Raw genomic sequence first — 19,610 nt, forward strand, 5'->3', positions numbered from 1 at the left:
ACTGGCCAGTCTCTTACCAATGATTCTCCTTCCCTCCCTTCCCCTCCTACCTCGATTGAATAATCAAGCTCCAACCTTCCCCCCCCCCCCCCCCCCCCTGACTAGCTGCTCTAATACTCCTGCATATTTGGGTAAGGATTTGTATATTGTAAGTATGGATTTTCTTCCACATTCATCGTCTCTGGCCGGCCGGTGTGGCCGAGCGGTTCTAGGGGCTACAGTCTGGAACCGCGCGACCGCTACGGTTGCAGGTTCGAATCCTGCCTCGGGCATGGATGTGCGTGATGTCCTTAGGTTAGTTAGGTTTAAGTAGTTCTAAGTTCTAGGGGACTGATGACCTCAGATGTTGAGTCCCAATAGTGCTCAGAGCCATTTGAGCCATCGTCTATGCTGCTCATGCAGTACAGGGAATATAATTTTACCAATGTCTTCTAGACATCTATAGAACCAGCAACAATCACATGCCACCTGCTACTGTAGATCATTATATGCGGCATAAAATGCTAACTCCCATGCAATTAAGCTATGAAATGGGTTACACTGCTCATATGCAAACCACATTTCTTATTACCCTTTCGTTCATACGCACTAGTTTCACCTTAGCGCATATATATATATATATATATATATATATATATATATATATATATATATATATATATATATCCGAGTTGTTCTTATTTACAATAACCTGTACACTTATTCCCATATTCAGTCACATATGGAGACACAGGTTAACAATTTTCTTCGTCGTTTATTGGCAATATATGTATAAAAAACAGTGACAAATTAATTTTTTTCTGGTTTATTCACAATATCTTCAGAGATGCTTTAATAATAATGACTAGAAAATATTAAAGACGCACTTACAAGGGGACCCCACCTACTCGTCAACACCAATTTCGTTGAAATGTATGGTATACGCCAGATCCTGGACAAAAATGAAAGTGACAGAAGTAGGAGCTCCAGACGGCCAAGCATTCAGAAGAAAACAGTATATGGCGTGGGTTGGACGAGGCATGAGCCATGAGGCACTTACGTTAGTGTAGCTCCAGACATCAGCTGGTGTCTGTGAATAGTGTAAAATCGCGTAGTCTCCTTCCGCCGCCGAGCAGTGTGTCAGCAGTGTGACCTGCGCCATAGAGTGGTGGGGTTTCGGGTTCCGCTGGATAGGTCAGGAGTCCACTACTCGCAACAAGCGGCTACACGGGTAGCAGGGGTTGTGTGGCGTGGGCTGGGCGGTTTTTTAGGTTAGATGGCCTCGGGCAAGTACAGAAAGGGCAGAAAATGTATTTGGAAAACATTTCACATAAATTTTCTCAGCATTTTATAGTCTTAGGTGGAGTGTGCTCCCTGCCGCCGTTGGATAAGCAGCTGCAGCAGCAAGTCGTATACTCCTAGCTCACTCATTTGTTACATAGTTTAATTCTTAATTTCTTTGCGTGTTTTTGGTACTTGCATTGTTTAATTCATAAATTTCGGGCGTATTATAGTATTTGAGAGTTGTAGCATCGCGTTTTAGTACCTGAATAGCGTAAAATCGCGTAGTCTCCTTCCGCCACCGAGCAGTGTGTCAGCAGTGCGCAAGTAGCAGCATTACTGCATTTACTAGGCAATCTTGTATTTTAATAACCGTTTAAATTTTGTCGATTTGTTTGCGCTCTCTGTAGATTAGTTCAGACGTTCTTTGCACAACAGTTTTTAGCATGGATAGGGACTGCAACTGCTGTGTTCGGATGCAGGCTGAGTTGGCATCCCTTCGCTCCCAGCTTCAGACAGTGTTGGCTTCGGTCACACAGCTTGAGGCTCTTGCCAATGGGCATCACTGTGGGGGTCCGGATGGGGGTTTGTCGGGGACGGCCAGCTCGTCCCACGCATCCCCCGATCGGACTAAGACTGTGGTTGCCCGGGATACTGCCCGCATTGAGGCTGATCCCTCACCTGTGGTAGAGTGGGAGGTCGTCTCAAGGTGTGGCAGGGGGCGAAAGACATTCCGGAGGGCTGAACGGAAGGCCTCTCCAGTTTGTCTGACGAAACCGGTTTCAGGCTCTGTCTCAGGCTGATACTGATCTTCGGCCTGACATGGCTGCTTGTCCTGTTCCAGAGGTTGCCCCTCAGTCTGCAAGATCCGGGCGGTCGCAGAGGGTGGGCTTACTGGTAGTTGGGAGCTCCAACGTCAGGCGCGTAATGGGGCCCCTTAGGGAAATGGCAGCAAGAGAGGGGAAGAAAACCAATATGCACTCCGTGTGCATACCCGGGGGAGTCATTCCAGATGTGGAAAGGGTCCTTCCGGATGCCATGAAGGGTACAGGGTGCACCCATCTGCAGGTGGTCGCTCATGTCGACACCAATGATGTGTGTCGCTATGGATCGGAGGAAATCCTCTCTGGCTTCCGGCAGCTATCTGATTTGGTGAAGACTGCCAGTCTCGCTAGCGGGATGAAAGCAGAGCTCACCATCTGCAGCATCGTCGACAGGACTGACTGCGGACCTTTGGTACAGAGCCGAGTGGAGGGTCTGAATCAGAGGCTGAGACGCTTCTGCGACCATGTGGGCTGCAGATTCCTCGACTTGCGCCATAGGGTGGTGGGGTTTCGGGTTCCGCTGGATAGGTCAGGAGTCCACTACACGCAACAAGCGGCTACACGGGTAGCAGGGGTTGTGTGGCGTGGGCTGGGCGGTTTTTAGGTTATATGGCCTTGGGCAAGTACAGAAAGGGCAACAGCCTCAACGGGTGCGGGGCAAAGTCAGGACATGCGGGGACCAAGCAGCAATCGGTATTGTAATTGTCAACTGTTAAAGCTGCGTTGGTAAAGTACCGGAACTTCAAGCGCTGATAGAAAACACCGAAGCTGAAATCGTTATAGGTACAGAAAGCTGGCTGAAGCCAGAGATAAATTCTGCCGAAATTTTTACAAAGGTACAGACGGTATTTAGAAAGGATAGATTGCATGCAACCGGTGGTGGAGTGTTCGTCGCTGTTAGTAGTAGTTTATCCTGTAGTGAAGTAGAAGTGGATAGTTCCTGTGAATTATTATGGTTGGAGGTTACACTCAACAACCGAGCTAGGTTAATAATTGGCTCCTTTTACCGACCTCCCGACTCAGCAGCATTAGTGGCAGAACAACTGAGAGAAAATTTGGAATACATTTCACATAAATTTTCTCAGCGTGTTATAGTCTTAGGTGGAGATTTCAATTTACCAGATATAGACTGGGACACTCAGATGTTTAGGACGGGTGGTAGGGACAGAGCATCGAGTGACATTATACTGAGTGCACTATCCGAAAATTACCTCGAGCAATTAAACAGAGAACTGACTCGTGGAGATAATATCTTGGACCTACTGATAACAAACAGACCCGAACTTTTCGACTCTGTATGTGCAGAACAGGGAATCAGTGATCATAAGGCCGTTGCAGCATCCCTGAATATGGAAGTTAATAGGAATAAAAAAGGGAGGAAAGTTTATCTGTTTAGCAAGAGTAATAGAAGGCAGATTTCAGACTACCTAACAGATCAAAACGAAAATTTCTGTTCCGACACTGACAATGTTGAGTGTTTATGGAAAAGTTCAAGGCAATCGTAAAATGCGTTTTAGACAGGTACGTGCCGAGTAAAACTGTGAGGGACGGGAAAAACCCACCGTGGTACAACAACAAAGTTAGGAAACTACTGCGAAAGCAAAGAGAGCTTCACTCCAAGTTTAAACGCGGCCAAAACCTCTCAGACAAACAGAAGCTAAACGATGTCAAAGTTAGCGTAAGGAGGGCTATGCGTGAAGCGTTCAGTGAATTCGAAAGTAAAATTCTATGTACCGACTTGACAGAAAATCCTAGGAAGTTCTGGTCTTACGTTAAATCAGTAAGTGGCTCGAAACAGCATATCCAGACACTCCGGGATGATGATGGCATTGAAACAGAGGATGACACGCGTAAAGCTGAAATACTAAACACCTTTTTCCAAAGCTGTTTCAGAGAGGAAGACCGCACTGCAGTTCCTTCTCTAAATCCTCGCACAAACGAAAAAATGGCTGACATCAAAATAAGTGTCCAAGGAATAGAAAAGCAACTGGAATCACTCAACAGAGGAAAGTCCACTGGACCTGACGGGATACCAATTCGATTCTACACAGAGTACGCGAAAGAACTTGGCCCTCTTCTAACAGCCGTGTACCGCAAGTCTCTAGAGGAACGGAGGGTTCCAAATGATTGGAAAAGAGCACAGGTAGTCCCAGTCTTCAAGAAGGGTCGTCGAGCAGATGCGCAAAACTATAGACCTATACCTCTGACGTCGATCTGTTGTAGAATTTTAGAACATGTTTTTTGCTCGAGTATCATGTCGTTTTTGGAAACCCAGAATCTACTATGTAGGAATCAACATGGATTCCGGAAACAGCGATCGTGTGAGACCCAACTCGCTTTATTTGTTCATGAGACCCAGAAAATATTAGATACAGGCTTCCAGGTAGATGCTATTTTTCTTGACTTCCGGAAGGCGTTCGATACAGTTCCGCACTGTCGCCTGATAAACAAAGTAAGAGCCTACGGAATATCAGACCAGCTGTGTGGCTGGATTGAAGAGTTTTTAGCAAACAGAACACAGTATGTTGTTATCAATGGAGAGACGTCTACAGACGTTAAAGTAACCTCTGGCGTGCCACAGGGGAGTGTTATGGGACCATTGCTTTTCACAATATATATAAATGACCTAGTAGATAGTGTCGGAAGTTCCATGCGGCTTTTCACGGATGATGCTGTAGTATACAGAGAAGTTGCAGCATTAGAAAATTGTAGCAAAATGCAGGAAGATCTGCAGCGGATAGGCACTTGGTGCAACTGTTCCTTAACATAGACAAATGTAATGTATTGCGAATACATAGAAAGAAGGATCCTTTATTGTATGATTATATGACAGCGGAACAAACACTGGTAGCAGTTACTTCTGTAAAATATCTGGGAGTATGCGTGCGGAACGATTTGAAGTGGAATGGTCATACAAAATTAATTGTTGGTAAGGCGGGTACCAGGTTGAGATTCATTGGGAGAGTGCTTAGAAAATGTAGTCCATCAACAAAGGAGGTGGCTTACAAAACACTCGTTCGACCTATACTTGAGTATTGCTCATCGCCGGCCGAAGTGGCCGTGCAGTTAAAGGCGCTGCAGTCAGGAACCGCGCGACTGCTACGGTCGCAGGTTCGAATCCTGCCTCGGGCATGGATGTGTGTGATGTCCTTAGGTTAGTTAGGTTTAAGTAGTTCTAAGTTCTAGGGGACTAATGACCTCAGCAGTTGAGTCCCATAGTGCTCAGAGCCATTTGAACCATTTATTGCTCATCAGTGTGGGATCCGTACCAGATCGGGTTGACGGAGGAGATAGAGAAAATCCAAAGAAGAGCGGCGCGTTTCGTCACAGAGTTATTTGGTAACCGTGATAGCGTTACGGAGATGTTTAATAAACTCAAGTGGCAGACTCTGCAAGAGAGGCGCTCTGCATCGCGGTGTAGCTTGCTCGCCAGGTGTCGAGAGGGTGCGTTTCTGGATGAGGTATCGAATATATTGCTTCCCCCTACTTATACCTCCCGAGGAGATCACGAATGTAAAATCAGAGAGATTAGTGCGCGCACGGAGGCTTTCAGACAGTCGTTCTTCCCGCGAACCATACGCGACTGGAACAGGAAAGGGAGGTAATGACAGTGGTACGTAAAGTGCCCTCCGCCACACACCGTTGGGTGGCTTGCGGAGTATAAATGTAAATGTAGATGTAGAAGAAAGTACGGGACCTTTGACACTCAGGATTCAGGAAACAACGGATGAATAGATGGCGAAATATAGCACTCTCGACATTATTTCATCAAAATCTGGGAACCTTACAACAGCCTTTCACAACAATTTTTTCCTTATGTGATGAAGCCACACAAACTGTTAATTGACTCGTGGGAAGACAAACAAATTCACAGCTATGCGACGAAACTGGACAAGGTGAGGAAGGATTCTGTAGAACAGTTTTTGATGTTGCCCAGCAACAGTCATACTATAATTTTTTAAATGAACACATCGTCATTTGACTGTGTTGTAGTTTATTTAATTATGACCGAGGTTTCGGCCTTTTATACCAAAGTAAACCTGTTTTTATTAAATATGACGTCCTCCCATTATTATTCGCTGAACTTTTTACAAGATGATGATTTTACATTTGGCATTTTGTGGGGAGCGAATATTTTTTTTTAATTTATGGCCAATTTTCAGCTTGACGTCCTGCAATATATGTTAATGACATAAACTCAGTCACTTGAAAATGGCATAAGAGGCCGAAACTTGCGTCTTAATTAAAAAGCAACAATACAGTCAAATGATGGTGTGTTCATTTAAAAAAAAGATTCTGCAGAGCTTTAAAACAACCATGTAATTGAAAAATGCGCTGCTTATAAACTGTGAAAGATACCGAGAAAATAAATGCTTCCTCTCTTTTACGATGCATATCACCACAGCATGTGTAAATCATTAATAGTAAAGTAACAAAAGTATCTAATTTTACATATGACATTTTTACGTATGCCTCCCCCTCACCCCCCCTCCCCCGCCGCTCCCAATATGAACACGGACCTTGCCATTGGTGGGAAGGCTTGCGTGCCTCAGCGATAGAGATAGCCGTACCGTAGCTGCAACCACAACGGAGGGGTATCTGTTGAGAGGCCTGACAAACGTGTGGTTCCTGAAGAGGGGCAGCAGCCTTTTCAGTAGTTGCAGGGGCAACAGTCTGGATGATTGACTGATCTGGCCTTGTAACACTAACCAAAATGGCCTTGCTGTGATGGTACTGCGAACAGCTGAAAGCAAGGGGAAACTACAGCTGTAATTTTTCCAGAGGGCAAGCAGCTTTACTGTATGGATAAATGATGATGGCGTCCTCTTCGGTAAAATATTCCGGAGGTAAAATAGTCCCCCATTCGGATCTCCGGGCGGGGACTATCAGGAGGACGTTGTTATCAGGAGAAAGAAAAGTGGCGTTCTACGGATCGGAGCATGGAATGTCAGATTCCTTAATCGGGCAGGTAGGTTAGAAAATTTAAAAAGGGAAATGGATAGTTTAAAGTTAGATATAGTGGGAATTAGTGAAGTTCGGTGGCAGGAGGAACAAAACTTTTGGTTAGGTGAATACAGGGTTATAAATACAAAATCAAATAGGGGTAATGCAGGAGTAGCTTTAATAATGAATCAAAAAAATAGGAGTGCGGGTAAGCTACTACAAACAGCATAGTGAACGCATTATTGTGGTCAAGATAGATACGAAGCCCACGCCTACTACAGTAGTAATAGTTTCTATGCCAACTACCTCTGCAGATGACGAAGAGATTGATGAAATGTATGATGAGATAAAAGAAATTATTCAGATAGTGAAGGGAGACGAAAATTTAATAGTCATGGGTGACTGGAATTCGTCAGTAGGAAAAGGGAGAGAAGGAAACATAATAGGTGAATATGGATTGGGGGGGAAGAAATGAAAGAGGAAGCCGCCTTGTAGAATTTTGCACAGAGCATAACTTAATCATAGCTAACACTTGGTTCAAGAATCATAAAAGAAGGTTGTATTCCTGGAAGAATCCTGGAGATACTAAAAGGTATCAGATAGATTATATAATGGTAAGACAGAGATTTAGGAACCAGGTTTTAAATTGTAAGACATTTCAAGGGGCAGATGTGGATTCTGACCACAATCTATTGGTTATGAACTGCAGATTGAAACTGAAGAAACTGCAAAAAGGTGGGAATTTAAGGAGATGGGACCTGGATAAACTGAAAGAACCAGAGGTTGTAGAGAGTTTCAGGGAGAGCATAAGGGAACAATTGACAGGAATGGGGGAAAGAAATAAAGTAGAAGAAGAATGGGTAGCTCTGAGGGATAAAGTAGTGAAGGCAGCAGAGGATCAAGTAGGTAAAAAGACGAGGGCTAATAGAAATCCTTGGGTAACAGAAGAAATATTGAATTTAATTGATGAAAGGAGAAAATATAAAAATGCAGTAAATGAAGCAGGCGAAAAGGAATACAAACGTCTCAAAAATGAGATCGACAGGAAGTGCAAAATCGCTAAGCAGGCATGGCTAGAGCACAAATGTAAGGATGTAGAGGCTTGTCTCACTAGGGGTAAGATAGATACTGCCTACAGGAAAATTAAAGAGACCTTTGGAGAGAAGAGAACCACTTGTATGAATGAATATCAAGAGCTCAGATGACAACCCAGTTCTAAGCAAAGAAGGGAAGGCAGAAAGGTGGAAGGAGTATATAGAGGGTTTATACAAGGGCCATGTACTTGAGGACAATATTATGGAAATGGAAGAGGATGTAAATGAAGATGAAATGGGAGATAAGATACTGCGTGAAGAGTTTGACAGAGCACTGAAAGACCTGAGTCTAAACAAGGCCCCGGGAGTAGACAACATTCCATTAGAACTACTGATGGCCCTGGGAGAGCCAGTCATGACAAAACTCTACCATCTGGTGAGCAAGATGTATGAGACAGGCGAAATACCCTCAGACTTCAAGAAGAATGTAATAATTCCAATCCCAAAGAAAGCAGGTGTTCCAGATGTGAAAATTACCGAACTATCAATTTAATAAGTCACAGCTGCACAATACTAACGCGAATTCTTTACAGACGAATGGAAAAACTGGTAGAAGCGGACCTCGGGGAAGATCAGTTTGGATTCCGTAGAAATGTTGGAACACGTGAGGCAATACTAACCTTACGACTTATCTTAGAAGAAAGATTAAGAAAAGGAAAAACCTACGTTTCTAGCATTTGTAGACTTAGAGAAAGCTTTTGACAACGTTAACTGGAATACTCTCTTTCAAATTCTGAAGATGGCAGGGGTAAAATACAGGGAGCGAAAGGCTATTTACAATTTGTACAGAAACCAGATGGCAGTTATAAGAGTCGAGGGGCATGAAAGGGAAGCAGTGGTTGGGAAAGGAGTAAGACAGGATTGTAGCCTCTCCCCGATGTTATTCAATCTGTATATTGAGCAAGCAGTAAAGGAAACAAAAGAAAAATTCGGAGTAGGTATTAAAATTCATGGAGAAGAAGTAAAAACTTTGAGGTTCGCCGATGACATTGTAATTCTGTCAGAGACAGCAAAAGACTTGGAAGAGCGGTTGAACGGAATGGACAGTGTCTTCAAAGGAGGAGATAAGATGAACATCAACAAAAGCAAAACGAGTATAATGGAATGTAGTCAAATTAAATCGGGTGATGCTGAGGGGATTAGATTAGGAAATGAGACACTTAAAGTAGTAAAGGAGTCTTGCTATTTAGGGGGCAAAATAACTGATGATGGTCGAAGTAGAGAGGATATAAAATGTAGACTGGCAATGGGAAGGAAAGCGTTTCTGAAGAAGAGAAATTTGTTAACATCGAGTATAGATTTAAGTGTCAGGAAGTCGTTTCTGAAAGTATTTGTATGGAGTGTAGCCATGTATGGATGTGAAACATGGACGATAACCAGTTTGGACAAGAAGAGAATAGAAGCTTTCGAAATGTGGTACTACAGAAGAATGCTGAAGATAAGGTGGGTAGATCACGTAACTAACGAGGAGGTATTGAATAGGATTGGGGAGAAGAGAAGTTTGTGGCACAACTTGACTAGAAGAAGGGATCGGTTGGTAGGACATGTTTTGAGGCATCAAGGGATCACAAATTTAGCATTGGAGGGCAGCGTGGAGGGTAAAAATCGTAGAGGGAGACCAAGAGATCAATACACTAAGCAGATTCAGAAGGATGTAGGTTGCAGTAGGTACTGGGAGATGAAGAAGCTTGCACAGGATAGAGTAGCATGGAGAGCTGCATCAAACCAGTCTCAGGACTGAAGACCACAACAACAACAACAACAACAACAGGTCTCATGATTTTCATGAACAATAGTTTGCAGTTCTTTTATGGCTGCTTCGTAATTCTGTAATGCATTTTCATGACGCGAAAAAATAGGTTGGAAATGCTCACAAATTAGTGTTTTTACGTCATTACAGACTTTTTGACATTTGGATTCGATTTCATGTAACTCAGTAGTTAAATCTTCACGTGTTTGTTCAAGTGTGGTGTCTAACTTTTGAAAATTTTGTTCCATTGCGTCTAACTGTTGCTGTGTTTGTCTCTGGTGTTGTTCCAATGTGTCTAACTTTTGAAGATTTTGTTCCATTGTGTCTAACTTTTGAAGCTTTTGCTGTGTTTGTCTCTGATTTTGTTCCATTTGTTGCATTAATTGCAATAATAATGTATTAGTGACTGGAATCTGTTTCTCTATGCTTTTCGGCAGTGCATTTACACCGGCAACATTCACATTTTGACAAGCAGAAAATGTGTCTTGACTTATTTGAGAAAACGGTGAGGATCCAAAACTGAATCTACAGTGTTTGCAATATTGTGTTCTGTCATTTCGGATTCCTGAGGCGAGCTGTTGCCGACCGATCGATCGATAATGCTTCCCTGTTCACTATTTGTTTCACTGTCGACACCATTATTTGCCGCCCGCTCCATTTTCCTATTCACAATTACCAAATTACCACTTCGAATGTCTGTTAATTCATTACACAGTGGTGCTGATAAGCTACGCTCGTCGTCACTATTGTTTCTCAATTTACTTTGGAGCCTAGTGTTACGTTTTTCACACGCCATTATTGTCACAGTATGTCACACGATAACACAGAAAAGCAGAATTTGAAGAGCAAAAATAAGAGAACACATTAACATAGCACTGAAAATAATATCTAGTTAATTGCAAGCGCAGCTGCGAAATACTTGGTGCAAATCTACATGCATGCCACAACTGTTTTACTGTACAACAATGAAAGACTGCAACTGCAAAGGAGATTCTCTCTACAATTAGGCGCTAGCAATAAACAAAAGCTACACTAATTACACAAACTGCAAGAAAAAATCAGAAGATTCTAGTGAGGTATCCTCGACTAAGGGTCGACATATGAAACGTCCCCTTAGAAAAATTATACATGACTGTGCTTAAACTGACACACAATATTTTTAGCGCAACGGAATCTGACTTTCAATAATCCCTACATAAGAATGGCCCTGATTAACATTAACCTATACCTTTCACAAATCACTTACCTCACAAAAATCTTCGTTACTCGAACTACTGCAATACAGCGAGCGCCACTACTGCCAGCTAAATAAAAGATTCAAACTACTGAAGGCACTAACTACTGATAGGCATAGTTAGCAAATGAAAGATTTTGATAGAGAACAGACAATGTATTTACCTTAATAGAGTTCAAAAGTCGTAATATATATATATATATCAGTCCATGATATCCAATATTACAAATTTACTGTCTCTGATGGACACACGTCCAGATCGTCCACTCTCAATATTCCGCCGCCTCTCTCCCTACATCCACCACTGCTGGTGGCTCACCTTCAACTGCGCAACGCTACGCGCTGTTAACAGCCAACTGCCCAACACTACAATAGCCAACAACAATGCAAACCAGCCACAGACTGCACGCAGCACAGCCAGTGATTTTCATACAGAGCGCTACGTGGCGTTACCAATAAAAAAACCTATACAGCCTACTTACACTCTAAGAGGCCTAAACCCACACTGATTTTCATCCAATTTGTCCTCAACTATTACTCGCACTTTCCTTTCAACAATACCTGAGAAGATTTTACCCACAATCAAAGAGAGTCTAAGAACCACAGACTAACGTTCATGATCATTTGCTCGGGAAATGAAATCTATTTTTCTGTCCTATCAGGAAAGACACTGACCCTGTCATTGAGAACGTTGAAATCAGTCAAGTGTTCGACGATGAAATGAGCATCGTATCCACTCAAATTGTGAAAGAAAAAGAGTATTTGTCATGGCACTTAGTAGTTCAAGTTGCATGCATTGTGTGCTGCGCTGTAGAACTTGCCTATTAGACGGCAATAACCCTTGCATGGAATTTCCCCCTCTCTGTCTAACGGCAGCCAGTAAATACGACAGTTAACTACATACTTGTATAATTTATCACTCTCCTGTGATTTGCTCACAGGAATGTTGGTGCAATAAATCACATTAGCCTGCCTTGCAAGTTTTCAAGCTCACAATTTATTAAGATTAGAGTCATAGATGCATACGTCTCAGTAAGCGCAAGGTATTGTACGTGCCGCTCTGTAAATGTACTTTGTGACGCAATGGGTCAACCTCATAACACATCACAGGAGTGGGGAAGCACTGGAAGTGAGCGTATACTACCAAAAGTATAACACTCCTGGTGGTCAAAGTTCTTAAATTTTAAGAATTTATTTTCATCAGTCTGCATTTCAACGTGTACCACTTCTTATGTAGAGCAGTCCAGCAGATGCTTTGCTAATCACTCACTTCAAGAAGATGAGTTGAAACGTCTAGGGCAAATATGCCATGCAGCATGATGTTTATACAATTGGGGGGAAATCAGGTGGGATGTATTCTAGATCAACACATAGTGCTGTTTTTCCACCTTGGAGAATAGCAACAAATGTACATAGTTCTCAGTCTGACTTGCTGGTGCGGAAAAGTAAAGGGGTCGGGCGACCTTTTGCCCCAAAATCTTTTCCAGTACATTGTGCTCTTCTTCTGATTTGTTTTCTCCTTCTTCATTCAGTCTGTAAATGTGAACAGATACACGTGAATTCTGGCTCTTAAGTTAGGTAGGTCCTGAAGTTTAATTGGGAAATCGATACCCCCAGAGTCACAAAATCCACAAAAAATATTCGTTTCGTATATACGTAGATGAGGTGCGTTTCTCATATAATTTCTTCTGGAAATTAGGGTTGACCACACAAAGCAAGATTAGTGTTTAAGATTTTTGACATTAATATAGTCCTTTTTAGCAGCTGTATCCTCTGGAAGTGAGATATAGGAGGACATTCCTTTAAATGGGTTAAAAATATGTGAGTGAATTTCCAGTTGGAGTACGTGGCTGAGTGCCTTATCAGACCCTCTTTCCTGTATTTCAGAAAATTGGCCCAATGTGATTCTCAGATTAAAATCTCAGAACCACTCAGCAGTTGAGGCACATTGTAATATTACACTGTTTTCTCCCCAAACATGGATAATGGTTTCCTCCTCAAATCATTAGCACCTTGTTTGAGGTGTAACCCAATTTACAGCATAAACAGCATTTCACTTAACGGCTGGGTACTGCGAATCATACACAATTTTGGGAAGCTCTCTTTTCAAAATGGGTAAATACACATTTAGGTAAAGGGATAGCCATCATTAGAGTTATCAATAGAGGCATATAAGATTTTGTCCTCAAATGCACGAGCAACCACTGAGTGAGTAATCTGATGCTGCCCTAAACTAGAAGGAAAGGCAAGGAAACTGCTGCTAGTCTATGGATGGTCATTATAAGTAGTAGTAGCTGCCAATTATGATGTTGATGTCCACAGTGAATGTGATGATGACGATGATTATGATAGGCTACACTGAGATGAGCACGATGACAATGATGGACTGGGCAGAGGTGAGCATGATGTTGATGATCTGGGTTGAAGTGCCACAAACCTACCTCCATATGGTTCCAACATTCCTGCGGGTAGAAAGTAATGGATAAGTATTGTGTGTATCATAGTGACAAAAACACGATAGGTATATGCAAGCACCAATAATTTCTGGTACTTACATAGAAATTCGTTGGCAACAGTATTGATGCCCTGGGGGTCTCGTCTCCCCATCAAGAGGTTAGACTGTATGCTACTTATTATGGCCTTAAGTTCACCATCTACATCCATTTCACTCATTCCTATGACATTATGAAGCGCAACTAGATGCAAAAATTCCTTGTAAGCACTCTTTATATGAAGTAGCGCTTATGTATCTGCTCCTCCACAAATCGAGTTTAACATAGAGAATGACATCATGGATTGTATCGCCAACTCATCAGCCATCTCACTGCGCTCAATTTCTGTGGCTGTGGCATCTACCCATTCACCCATCTCAGTATCATTATCAGTAGCACTGTAAGTAGGCTGTTTAGGTTCTTATATTGGTAACGCCGCCGCCACGTAGCGCTCTGTATGAAAATCACTGGCTGTGCTGTGTGCAGTCTGTGGCTGGGTGGCATTGTTGTAGTACTCGCCATTGTAGCGTTGGGCAGTTGGCTGTTAACAGCGCGTAGCGTTGTGCAGTTGGAGGTGAGCCGCCAGCAGTGGTGGATGTGAGGAGAGAAATGGCGGAGTTTTGAAATTTGTAAGACTGGATGTCATGAACTGCTATATATATTATGACTTCTGGACACTATTAAGGTAAATACATTGTTTGTTCTCCATCAAAATCTTTCATTTGCTAACTATGTCTATCAGTAGTTAGTGCCTTTAGTAGTTTGAATCTTTTATTTAGCTGACAGTAGTGGCGCTCGCTGTATTGCAGTAGTTCGAGTAACGAAGATTTTTGTGAGGTAAGTGATTTGTGAAACTTATAGGTTAATGTTAGTCAGGGCCATTCTTTTGTAGGGATTTTTGAAAGTCAGATTGCGTTACGCCAAAAATATTGTGTGTCAGTTTAGTGATGATCAGAATAAGTAAAGTGAGTAATGTCTGAGTACGTTCAGTTTTGCTCAGCTGTTTGAAAATCATATAATGTAAGAGGTTTATCAGCACAGTAATTCAATAATTTTTCTAAGGGGACTGGAATCTTCTGATTTTTTCTTGTAGTTTGTGCAATTAGTGCAGCCTTTGTTTATTGCTAGCGCGTAATTGTAGAGAGAATTTCCTTTGTAGTTGTAATTTTTCATTCTTTTACAGTAAAACAGTTGTGGCATGCATGTAGATTTGCAATAAGTATTTCGCAGCTGCGCTTGCAACTAACGAGATATTATTTTAAATGTTATGTTAATGTGTTTTCTTATTTTTCTCTTCAAATTGTGTTTTTCTGTGTTGTCGTGTGAAATATTGTGACAATAATGGCGTGTGAAAAACGTAATACTAGGCTCCAAGGTAAATTGAGAAATGACAGTGAAGACGAAAGCAGTGTGTTAGCGCCGCCGAGTAATGAATTAACTAATGTTCAAAGTAGTAATTTGGTAATTGTGCATAGGGAAATGGAGCGGGCTGCCAATAATGGTGTAGGCAGTGAAACAGTTAGTGAACATGGAAGTATTATCGATCGATCGGTCGGCAACAGCTTGCCTCAGGAATCCGAAATGACAGGACACAATCTTGCAAATACTGTAGATTCAGGTTTTGCGTCCTCGCCGTTTTCTCAAATAGGTCAAGACACATTTTCTGCTTTTCAAAATGCGAATGTTGGCGGTTCAAATGCATTGCCGAATAGCACTGAGAAACATGTTTCAGATACCAGTGCAATGTTATTACAATTAATGCAACAAATGGGACAAAAGCTTCAAAAGTTGGACACAATGGAACAAAACCTTCAAAAGTTAGACACAATCGAACAACAACAGAGACAAACACAGCAACAGTTAGACACAATGCAACAAAATCAGAGACAAACACAGCAAAAGCTTCAAAAGTTTGACACAATGGAACAAAATCTTCGGAAGCTAGACACCACACTTGAACAAACACGTGAAGATCTAACTATTGAGTTACATAACATTGAATCGAAATGTCAAAAAGTCTGTAACGCCGTAAAAACACAAATTTGTGAGCATTTTAAACCTATTTTTTCGCGGCATGAAGATGCATTACAGAATCACGAAGCAGCCATAAAAGAACTGCAAACCATTGTTCATGAAAATCATGAGACCTTGTGGGCTAAAATTGACTCAGTTGCATCTACCGATTTGGTTACGCTACTTGCAAAAACTCAGGAAAACTTAAAGAACACAGTAGATACGATTTCAACACAAATGGACACTCAGAAACTTGGTTCAGAAAAACACACTGAGGAAATAAGTACACTATCGGAGAAAGTAGCCGAACATTCGGATCAGCTCACTAACTTATCTGCAAAGGTAGATGATGATCTGAATGACACAAGACCTGTAGCCATCACTGACACTGAAGAGTATGAGCAAATTAGAAAATTCAAACAAAATCAAAATCCAATCAATACACAGTACAAAAGAGAAATCCGGGAAGTACAAGATCAGTTGGCACAAGTAATACAAGAATTATATATTTCAGAGGACACTCGCGCTCCAGTACGGGAAGAGGGACATAGAAATACGGAACAACCACAAAATAATAACACAGGACGCTTCGGAAATTATGAAAGAAATTGGCAAGGCGCATTGAATTTTGAGATTGAACCGCCGAAATGAAGTAACAATGAGCGATGTGCGACTTGCCGACACGATGGTTTTGACTACAAGCTGTTCATTACTACACGTAAATTCAAAACATTTAAGAATTCTGGCAACGACATTCATCCACGAGCATGGCTTCGTCAATTCTCTCATTGTTTTCCCCTCAACTGGCCATTGCAGCACAGATTAGAATTTGTGTGGCTACTTAGAGAATGAACCAGCTGTAAGAATGCGATCGGTCATTCACGATTGTCACAGTGAAGGAGAATTTTATCATGCCTTCCTCTCAGCATATTGGTCTCAAGTTACACAAGACCGAGTAAAACATAGCATCATAATGATGAAACATTTCGAACAATCTGAATTCTCCAGTCTTGTGAAATATTTTGAAGACATGTTGCACAAGAATCAGTACCTGTCAAACCCATACAGCCCCTCAGAACTCATCCGCATTTGCTTAATCAAATTACCTGAACATTTACGACATATTATTTTGGCAGGACGTTGCAAAGACGACATTGAAGCTTTTCAGGGACTGTTACAAGAATTGGAAATTGACACTGACAATCGTGGAACGCGAAAACAGGAACACAACAATTACAGGTCACATCCGTCGCAATTCCACGATGAAAGAAATAATAACTGGACACGACAAGGCTATTTTCACAACACAAATCGTGACCAAAACAAACACCACCCGTATGACAACCGTTGGCAGAGTAGTAATAATTACAGGGAAAGATCACTTCTCCGCAGTAGTGACAATCACAGAGACAATCAGAGAAACAGACAATATGGGAACCAAAATAATTATTATCAAGGGAGACAGAATAACTTTAGACGCAACGGTCCAGCGCGCAGTTAGATTCAGGAAGAAATTCTCCACCACGTGACCGACAAGAAAGAAACTATGGAATCTACCGACATGACGAAAGACGATATGATCGTAACGACAGACCTGACTTGCATCAGAACTGGCGGGATTCAAACAGGGCGGGGCCCTCTCGACAAGGTGAATTTGTAGAAGTTAGGTCTCCAAATCCCAATAACGACGCGCGCCAGCAAAGAGACAATGACTCATACTGCTGGCAGCCACAAAACGTAGTTCTGAAACTGACGACGCAGCTGCCGTAAAAATGGAAGACATTAGGGACATCTTACTCCAGGAACACGACGTAAAACATAACAACATTGCATATCCTGTGATTCACATTACAGTAAATGACGTAAAATTTACGGCAGTACTTGACTCTGGAAGTCCCATTTCAGTAATTAATGAAACAGCTTCTAGCAAATGCAACAATTCGAACGATTGCCCCACACTTCCTTTATCCAAGATTAAATTACAAGGTGCAATCTTTGGAAAAAGTGTAGATTGCTAGACAACAGTTCGGAATTCTCGACGGAACTTGACACTAACAATCACTCAGCAGGTACTGACAGGGATGATATCGACGGCGCATTTGATACTAATGAGTTAATTCAGAATAAAATTCAAACAATTGAGAATTGTAATGACACTGATAGGCAAGACCTTTTTGAGATTTTACAAGCACATTCCACAGTTTTTACTCACAAAACAGGAACAATCAAGGGATTTCAATACCAATTTCGTGTTCGTGAGCATACTAAATTTTATGTTAGACCATACGTAATTCCGGCGCATTATAGGGACCGTGTTAGAACAGAAATACAATCTATGCTTGACGAGGGCATCATTGAGCCTGCAGTAAGCTTATACAACAATCCATTACATGTTGTTGAGAAAAAAAATGGATCGATCAGGCTTGTCTTAGAGTCGAGGCAAATCAATAATATCATCATTCCTGAAACAGACAGGCCGCAAACGTTGGAAGAACTTCTTCAAAATTTTAATGGTGTAAAAGTGTTGTCTTCTATTGATCTCAGATCCAGCTTTTATCAGATCGAACTTCATCCAGAATGTAGAAAATCACAGCTTTCCTTTGTTTCGGCGTTTGTTATCAATTTCGGAAACTTCCTTTTGGTTTGAACATTTCTTCGGCAGCGTTCATTCGCGGGCTAAATTCCATATTACCTGATTTCTTAAAACGTCACATCACCTTCTATGTGGATGATATTCTAATAGCAGAAGCCTCATGGGAACAAGATAATCGCATCCTCAACAGTTTGTAACGTATTTTTGCAGAATCTGGAATTACAGTTAACTTGGAAAAGTCTGAATTCGGTAGGACAAAGGTGAAGTTTTTGGGACATATTATTTCTTCTGAAGGCATTCAGCCAGATCCTGAAAAGTTAGAAGCAATCAGAGCCATTCCAGTTCCATTCACAAAAAAACAAGTCCGCACTTTTCTAGGTCTCGTAAATTTTTACCGTCGTTTTCTGAATATGCAAATTCTAGTTACACCAAAACTTTGTTCTATCACTGGAAAAAATACTATTTGGAACTGGGACGAACAAGCACAGTTGGAATTCAATTCTTTCAAAGAATCGCTACTTAACGCGCCAATACTAGCTCATCCAGATCTGTCACAAGATTTCTGCCTTAGCACGGATTCTTCTAAAGTCGGTCTTGGTGCACATTTATTTCAAGAAGCCACAGGAAATGACACTACTGTTCATAAAACCATTGCTTTTGCTAGTCGAGTGCTAACAAAATCTGAAAAAAAATATTCCGTTACTGAATTAGAAGCTTTAGCTATCGTTTTGGCATTTAATAAATTCCGTTTCTTTCTTTCTGGTAAGCACGTAAACATATACAGTGATCATCGTGCATTACAATTTCTTATGTCTTCAAAATTAAATCATGACAGGTTAAAACGTTGGGCATTGTTTCTGCAAGAATTCCAGTTCACAATAGTCTAAATTACTCCGCCCCCGGTAGCTGAGTGGTCAGCGCGACAGGCTGTCAATCCAAATTGCCCGGGTTCGATTCCCGGCTGGGTCGGAGATTTTCTCTACTCAGGGACTGGGTGTTGTGTTGTCCTAATCATCATCATTTCATCCCCATCGACGCGCAAGTCGCCAAAGTGGCGTCAACTCGAAAGACTTGCATCAGGCGAGCGGCCTACCCGACGGGAGGCCCTCGTCACACATTTCATTTCATTTTTTTCCCGGCAAGGAGAACATTGTTGCGGACGCACTGTCACGCGCACCGGCTGGGCTTGAGAAAAGTAACACAGAAGGCAACCTCGAGAAAAATTTCAGTATTCTTTACATTCAGAAAGTCGCCTTTGAAAACTTCATCTCCTCATCTTTAAAGGACGTTGCTCATGAACAAGATAAAGATCCGATTTGGAAAGACATCAAAAGCAAATGGCATGAAAAGACACACACACAGATTCGGCATTATTATCTGGTTAGAAACAACATACTGTTCAAACG

This window comes from Schistocerca nitens, chromosome 2, assembly GCF_023898315.1.
Source record: "Schistocerca nitens isolate TAMUIC-IGC-003100 chromosome 2, iqSchNite1.1, whole genome shotgun sequence".
In the NCBI taxonomy this organism is placed as follows: domain Eukaryota; kingdom Metazoa; phylum Arthropoda; class Insecta; order Orthoptera; family Acrididae; genus Schistocerca; species Schistocerca nitens.